This window comes from Triticum urartu, chromosome 2, assembly GCF_003073215.2.
Source record: "Triticum urartu cultivar G1812 chromosome 2, Tu2.1, whole genome shotgun sequence".
NCBI lineage: Eukaryota > Viridiplantae > Streptophyta > Magnoliopsida > Poales > Poaceae > Triticum > Triticum urartu.
The window spans coordinates 649,022,921-649,031,315 of NC_053023.1; positions in this window are offsets into that span (position 1 = coordinate 649,022,921).

The window sequence follows — 8,395 nt, forward strand, 5'->3', positions numbered from 1 at the left end:
AAAAGGGGGAGAATCATATGGGTTGATAGTCTTCAAGCGGGTCCATATGGGTGGTTGCTATATTTTTGCCAAGTGGTTACAACTCTCGTTTTTGATACATTTGGTTCTTTGGGTTGTAACACTTAAACTTGATGGTCGTCTGCTACGTTTTCTGCTACTCTGTGATGCAATGATAAATTTCGCATGAAGTCATTCCACAGACATCCATTTTTCATTATGCATGTCATTATCTTCGTTATATCTTTATATGCATGATGAATTGTGTTCATGAGTTGAAGAGGATCTCCACAAAGTAAAACCTACCATGTGCATTGGCATTCAAAAGCAAACTACCTATATGCACATCTTCAGGGGGAGCCTTTTGCTACTTATGAAGACAATGCCTGAATCCTTAAACTTTCACATACTTTTATCCCTGTTGAAAACTTCAACCAGATTGTCATCAATCACCAAAAAGGGGGAGACTGTAAGTGCATCTAGTGCCACCCCTAGTTGGTTTTGGAGTATTGATGACAAACCTGGTTGAGGGACTAATGTGTTTGTCAGAATTGCAGGATAACACAGGTAGTAGTCCCACATTGATTCGGTTTACCTACCAGAGATGACCCCTAAAAATGTGTGAAGACATTGAATACAATGGTGGTTTGTGAAGATATTCACAACGAAGATTATGACTTGAGAAGACATTCACGTGAAGACTATGGAGTGCGAAGACATAGTTGTTTCGTAGTTCCCTTTCTTCTTTGTTGAGTCATAGGAACCACCGTACTATTAAGTGGGGTCCAAGTGAACAAAGTCAGAGTGACTGAAGTGATGCTCAACCAAATCCTATGTCTTCGAGTGAAGACAATGAGAGCAAATCTTATCCAGAGCTGGATGAGTCAGCTTTACTTGTAGCCCAAGTCACGCTGCCGCGTGTGTTTGAAATCTGACTGTTGGACATGTGTCAGTTCCTTAGTGACCCAGCGTCATTTCGGACAAATCAGGTCGGGTTGCCTCCTGGCTATAAATAGCCCACCCCCTACACCATAAATTGGTGGCTGCTCAGAGTTAGTGCACGGCTTTTGTCGTTTGAGAGCAACCCACCTCCGAAGCATTTGAGAGAGAGATCATTGCGAGGACAAAGCCCAAAACACCCAAAGCCAAAGAGTGTTAGGTATCACTGAAGTCTTTATGTCTGCGTGACCTGAAGACTTGTTACACTTGAGGACTGTGAATCCTCCAGCCGGTTAGCCGTCACGTTCTGAACATCCAAGAGTCATTGTGGATTGTCGGTGAACGAAGTCTGTGAAGGTTTGGAAGTCTACCTTGAAGACTTACTAGAGTGATTGGGAAAGGACTAAGTGTGCTTAGCTCAAGGGGAATAAGGTGAAGACGTGGTCTTCTGAGTTACATCTCAGCCTCCCTAACCAGACGTACAGTTGTCACAGCAACTGGAACTGGTCCAACAAATCCTTGTCCTCACCAAGCAACTGGTTCTATCCCTTACCTCTCTTTACTTACAGTATGCCTTCGTGAAGTCATTACATGCTTGCTTGATCTGATTGGCTTCACTGTGTGAAGACTGTTGTTGTTTGGCTTCATACTATCTTCCATCCTGATCCATACTACCTAGCTGCTAATAGTCTTCGTGCTTTAACTTCATTACTTATTTGACTATGGCTTGTCTAGTGTAGTCTACCTTCCTCTGCATATCAATAGGTTCATTTCTAGTGTTTGTCTTCAAATCCCCCGTGTTTTGAAGACTTCCATAAAAATCGCCTATTCAACCCCCCCTCTAGTCGATAACTAGCACTTTCAGCTTCCGCTTTTGGTCTACGAGGGTACGTGGACACACTCTCCTCTCGTTGCTATGCATCTCCTAGATAGATCTTGCGTGATCGTAGGAATTTTTTTGAAATACTGTGTTCCCCAACAACCAGGGCATTCTGATACTTATTCTTGCATATGTTATAATTTGTTCAGAAATATGTGTGCCCATGGGTTGCCACACAATACCAAACAATATATACATACATGTGACTATTATTCTAATTCGGAATATGTGTCAAGCATTTACATGATTTCCATTTGTATATGGACAAATGCAGATTTAGATTTGTTGGTAGTCATCATGTATCGATGCAATTGTAATGCCACCCACTTCTTGCAATTTTATTGTTATTATCTGCTGGCCCTCTAGGCAAGCTGCCTATGCAACACTTTCTTTTTAATGTTAGATTGAATAGCACTTCTTTCACATTGTGCATTGGATCTCATCACCCTCATGAGCTTTGCATTTGTTCTATATATCCAAAGAGAATGAAATATTGAAGGTGATTACATCTGCTCTTTTTGTCATACAAAACATAATCAAATTCATGTTTTTGCTCATACAACATCAAACTATTTCAAATATATAGAAAGGAGAAATTATAGTTGATTGAATTGCTATTGGGAGAGAAGAGATTTGTTGCACAACCATGTAAAATAGCACTACGTTTGGTTGAATCTGCATAACAAAATACTATTGTAGGCTCAAACCACGAAGATAATGATTCTGAATAGGACTTAGATAAGAATATATCTACCATTCGTGTATTTGACTGACTAGCCAATATTTTTTTAACTAATGATATTATTATGCATCCATCTTCTGAAAATAGTACTATCAATTTGAGGATTGATATTAATGGACAAATATTCACCCAAACTTGAAAAACAAAATCATGATAGAAAAATAGAAATAAAAGTAGACCAAGTTATCAAGAGATTATCAATGAAAAAATCTCTGCTATTCGAGTATTCCCTAAATAAAGTGATTTGTAGCCTTCATCTGAAGATATATACTACATTTACCAGAAACTTATGAATATAGTAAGCACTCTTAGATTTGAGGTATGGATGACTGAAGAAGAAACAAAACATCTGCATTGAGTACTCAAAACTAAGGAAAGGAAGCCACATGATCTTAGTAATACAAAATTATTATATGCAGATCTAGAGCATGTATGTTCACACGCATGCTATCAGAAATTGTTTTGCATCTTCTTGTACAAAATTTCACTATGCATAATTAGCATAAATTAAGCTAGCTAGAAAGGAAGCCACATGATCTTAGCAATACAAAATTATTATAAACAGATCTAAAGCATGTCACTGGCTATCTGAAATTACTTTGGATCTTCTTGTAACCCATGTGGAGCTTGACATCGGCGACCAAAATCCGTAGCACGGTCCACATGGGTGGCCATGACAGCAAAGGGGTTGAGGGCATCAGGGGCTATCCCTAGATCTAACGCCTCTTGGGGGTCCAACAAGGAGGTCGTGAGCCGGCCGCAAGCGTTAGGGACAAGGAGCCCCACGATGGTGTAGCCATGGCCTTGACCGGATGGTGCATACAACATGACACGGGGAAGTAAATAGTGGGAAGCTGGTGCTCCCAGGCACATGTCGGAGTTGCACCTCCACAACGGCGAGGAGGCACATCGATGACATGAGCGACGGTTGGCGAGGGCAAAGGGTTGCAACTAGGGATTTTAGGGGGATTGAGGGATTTGGACAAGCCCCCTGCTCAGCCAGTTCTTTGCCGTCAACAGACGGCAAAGAACTGGCTGATGGCAAAGACCACTAGCGGACGACAAAGAGCTAGGTGGGGTCCAGTGGACGACACTACTGTAACGGCCAACCACCCCCACCTCTTTGTCGTCTGCTAGCGGACGGCAAAGCCTCTTTTGAAGGAAATATGCCCTAGAGGCAATAATAAAGTTGTTATTTATATTTCCTTATATCATGATAAATGTTTATTATTCATGCTAGAATTGTATTAACCAGAAACTTAGTACATGTGTGAATACATAGACAAACAGAGTGTCACTAGTATGCCTCTACTTGACTAGCTCGTTGAATCAAAGATGGTTATGTTTCCTTACCATAGACATGAGTTGTCATTTGATTAACGGGATCACATCATTAGAGAATGATGTGATTGATTTGACCCATTCCGTTAGCTTAGCACTTGATCGTTTAGTATATTGCTATTGCTTTCTTCATGAGTTATACATGTTCCTATGACTATGAGATTATGCAACTCCCGAATACCGAAGGAACACTTTGTGTGCTACCAAACGTCACAACGTAACTGGGTGATTATAAAGGTGCTCTACAGGTGTCTCCGATGGTACTTGTTGAGTTGGCATAGATCAAGATTAGGGTTTGTCACTCCGATTGTCGGAGAGGTATCTCTGGGCCCTCTCGGTAATGCACATCACTATAAACCTTGCAAAGGAATGTAACTAATGAGTTAGTTGCGGTATGATGCATTACGGTACGAGTAAAGAGACTTGCCGGTAACGAGATTGAACTAGGTATTGAGATACCGATGATCGAATCCCGGGCAAGTAACATACCGATGACAAAGGAAACAACGTATGTTATTATGCGGTTTGGCCGATAAAGATCTTCGTAGAATATGTGGGAGCCAATATGAACATCCAGGTTCTGCTATTGGTTATTGACCGGAGATGTGTCTCGGTCATGTCTACATAGTTCTCGAACCCGTAGGGTCCGCACGCTTAAAGTTCGATGACGATCGGTATTTTTGGATGAAGAGTTGTGGGTGATAATAGTCATACTGCTTACCATCATGTCATACTTTGATTCAACGGTATTTTTGGATGAAGCGGCCCAGACCAACATTACATGACCGTGTTCATGAGACTGGTGCTACCGCCGTGCTTCGCACACAGGTGGCTAGTGGGTGTCTGTTTGTCCAGCTTTAGTTGAATCGAGTTTTACTATGCCCATTCCTTGTTGAAGGTTAAAACAGCACACTTGACGAAAAATCGTTGTGGTTTTGATGCGTAGGTAAGAACGGTTCTTGCTAGAAGCCCGTAGCAGCCACGTAAAACTTGCAACAACAAAGTAGAGGACGTCTAACTTGTTTTTTCAGGGCTTGTTGTGATGTGATATGGTCAAGACGTGATGATATATAAATTGTTGGATGAGATGATCATGTTTTGTAACAGTTATCGGCAACTGGCAAGAGCCATATGGTTGTCGCTTTATTGTATGAAATGCAATCGCCATGTAATTGCTTTACTTTATCACTAAGCGGTTGCGATAGTCGTAGTAGCAATAGTTGGCGAGACGACAATGATGCTTCGATGGAGATCAAGGTGTCAAGCTGGTGACGATGGTGATCATGACGGTGCTTTGGAGATGGAGATCAAAGGCACAAGATGATGATGGCCATAACATATCACTTATATTGATTGCATGTGATGTTTATCCTTTATGCATCTTATTTTTCTTAGTACGGCGATAGCATTATAAGATGATCCCTTACTAAAATTTCAAGGTATAAGTGTTCTCCATGAGTATGCACCGTTGCGACAGTTCTTCGTGCTGAGGCACCATGTGATGATCGGGTGTGATAAGCTCTACGTTCACATACAACGGGTGCAAGCCAGTTTTTGCACACGCAGAATACTCGGGTTAAACTTGACGAGCCTAGCATATGCAGATATGGCCTCGGAACACTAAGACCGAAAGGTCGAGCATGAATCACATAGTAGAAATGATCAACATAGTGATGTTCACCATTGAAAACTACTCCATCTCACGTGATGATCGGACATGGTTTAGTTGATATGGATCACGTGATCGCTTAGATGATTAGAGGGATGTCTATCTAAGTGGGAGTTCTTAATTAATATGATTAATTGAACTTTAATTTATCATGAACTTAGTACCTGATAGTATTTTGCATGTCTATATTGTAGATCAATAGCTTGCATATAGCTCCCCTGTTTTATTCTTGATATGTTCCTAGAGGAAAAATAAGTTGAAAGATGTTAGTAGCAATGATGCGGACTAGATCCGTGATCTGAGGATTATCCTCATTGTTGCACAAAAGAATTATGTCCTTGATGCAACGCTAGGTGATGGACCTATTGCAAGAGGAGATACAAACGTTATAAATGTTTGGCAAAGCTCGGTATGATGACTATTTGAAAGTTTAGTGCACCATGCTTTACGGCTTAGAACCGGGACTTCAAAAATGTTTTGAACGCCACGGAACATATAAGATGTTCCAAGAGTTGAATTTTTTATTTCATACTCATGACCAAGTTAAAAGGTATGAGACCTCTAACAAGTATTTTGCCTACAAGATGGAGGATAATAGCTCAACCAGCGAGCATGTGCTCAAAATGTCTGAGTACTACAATCACTTGAATCGAGTGGGAGTTAATCTTCCAGATAAGATAGTGATTGAAAGAGTTCTCTAGTCACTATCACCAAGTTACTAGAACTTTGTGATGAACTATAATATGTGAGGGATAACGAAAAGGATTCCCGAGCTCTTCGCGATGCTAAAATCAGCGAAGGTAGAAAGCAAGAAAAGCATCAAGTGTTGATGGTTGACAAGACTGCTAGTCTCAAGTAAAAGGGCAAGGGAAAGAAAGGGAACTTCAAGAAGAATCGCAAGCAAGTTGCCACTCCCATGAAGAAGCCCAAAGCTAGACCCAAGCCTGAAACTGAGTGCTTCTACTTCAAAGGAAATGGTCATTGGAAGTGGAACTGCCCTAGATACTTGGCGGATAAGAAGGATGGCAAAGTGAACAAAGGTATATTTGATATACATGTTATTGATGTGTACTTTACTAGTGTTTATAGCAACCCCTCAGTATTTGTTACTGGTTCAGTTGCTAAGAGTAGTAACTCGAAATGGAAGTTGCAAAATAAACAGAGACTAGTTAAGGGCGAGGTGATGATGTGAGTTGGAAGTGATTCCAAGGTTGGTAAGATCATCATCGCACACTCCCTTTACCTTCGGGATTAGTGTTGAACCTAAAATAAAAGTTATTTGGTGTTTGTGTTGAGCATGAATATGATTGGATCATGTTTATTGCAATACGGTTATTCATTTAAGTCAAAGAATAATTGTTGTTCTATTTACATGAATAAAACCTTCTATGGTCATACACTCAATATAAATGGTTTATTGAAATCTCGATCGTAATGATACACATATTCATAATATTGAAGCCAAAAGATGCAATGTTAATAATGATAGCGCAACTTATATGTGGCACTGCCGTTTAGGTCATATTGGTGTAAAGCGCATGAAGAAACTCCATGCTGATGGATTTTTGGAATCACTTGATTATGAATCACTTGATGCTTGCGAACCATGCCTCATGGGCAAGATGACTAAGACTCCGTTCTCCGGAACAATGGAGCGAACAACTGACTTATTGGAAATAATACATACGGATGTATGCGGTCCGATGAGTGTAGAGGCTCGCAGCGGGTATCGTAATTTTCTGACCTTCACAAATGATTTGGGCAGATATGGGTATATATCTACTTGATGAAACATAAGTCCGAAACATTTGAAAAGTTCAAAGAATTTCAGAGTGAAGTGGGAAATCATCGTAACAAGAAAATAAAGTTTTTACAATCTGATCGTAGAGATGAATATTTGAGTTGCGAGTTTGGTCTTCATTTAAAACAATGTGGAATAGTTTCGCAACTCACGCCACCTGGAACACCACAGCGTAATGGTGTGTCCAAACATCATAACCGTACTTTATTAGATATGGTGCGATTTATGATGTCTCTTACCGATTTACCACTATCGTTTTTGGGTTATGCATTAGAGACAACTGCATTCACGTTAAATAGGGCACCATCTAAATCCGTTTTGAGACGACAACATATGAATTGTGGTTTGCAAGAAACCTAAGATGTCGTTTCTTAAAGTTTGAGGTGGCGATGCTAATGTGAAAAAATCTCAACCTGATAAGTTCGAACCCAAATCAGAGAAATGTGTCTTCATAGAATACCCAAAGGAAAATGTTGGGTACACCTTCTATCACAGATCCAAAGGCAAAACATTCGTTGCTAAGAATGGATCCTTTCTAGAGAAGCAGTTTCTCTCGAAAGAAGTGAGTGGGAGGAAAGTAGAACTTGATGAGGTAACTGTACCTGCTCCCTTATTGGAGAGTAGTTCATCACAGAAATCTGTTCCTGTGACTCCTACACCAATTAGTGAGGAAGCTAATGATGATGATCATGAAACTTCAGATCAGGTTACTACTAAACCTCGTAGGTCAACCAGAGTAAGATCCGCACCAGAGTGGTATGGTAATCCTGTTCTAGAGGTCATGTTACTTGACCATGACGAACCTATGAACTATGAGGAAGCGATGATGAGCCCAGATTCTGCAAAATGGCTTGAGGCCATGAAATATGAGATGGGATCCATGTATGAGAACAAAGTGTGGACTTTGGTTGACTTGCCCGATGATCAACAAGCCATCGAGAATAAATGGATCTTCAAGAAGAAGATTGACGCTGACAATAACGTTACTGTATACAAAGCTTAACTTGTTGCGAAAGGTTTCCGACA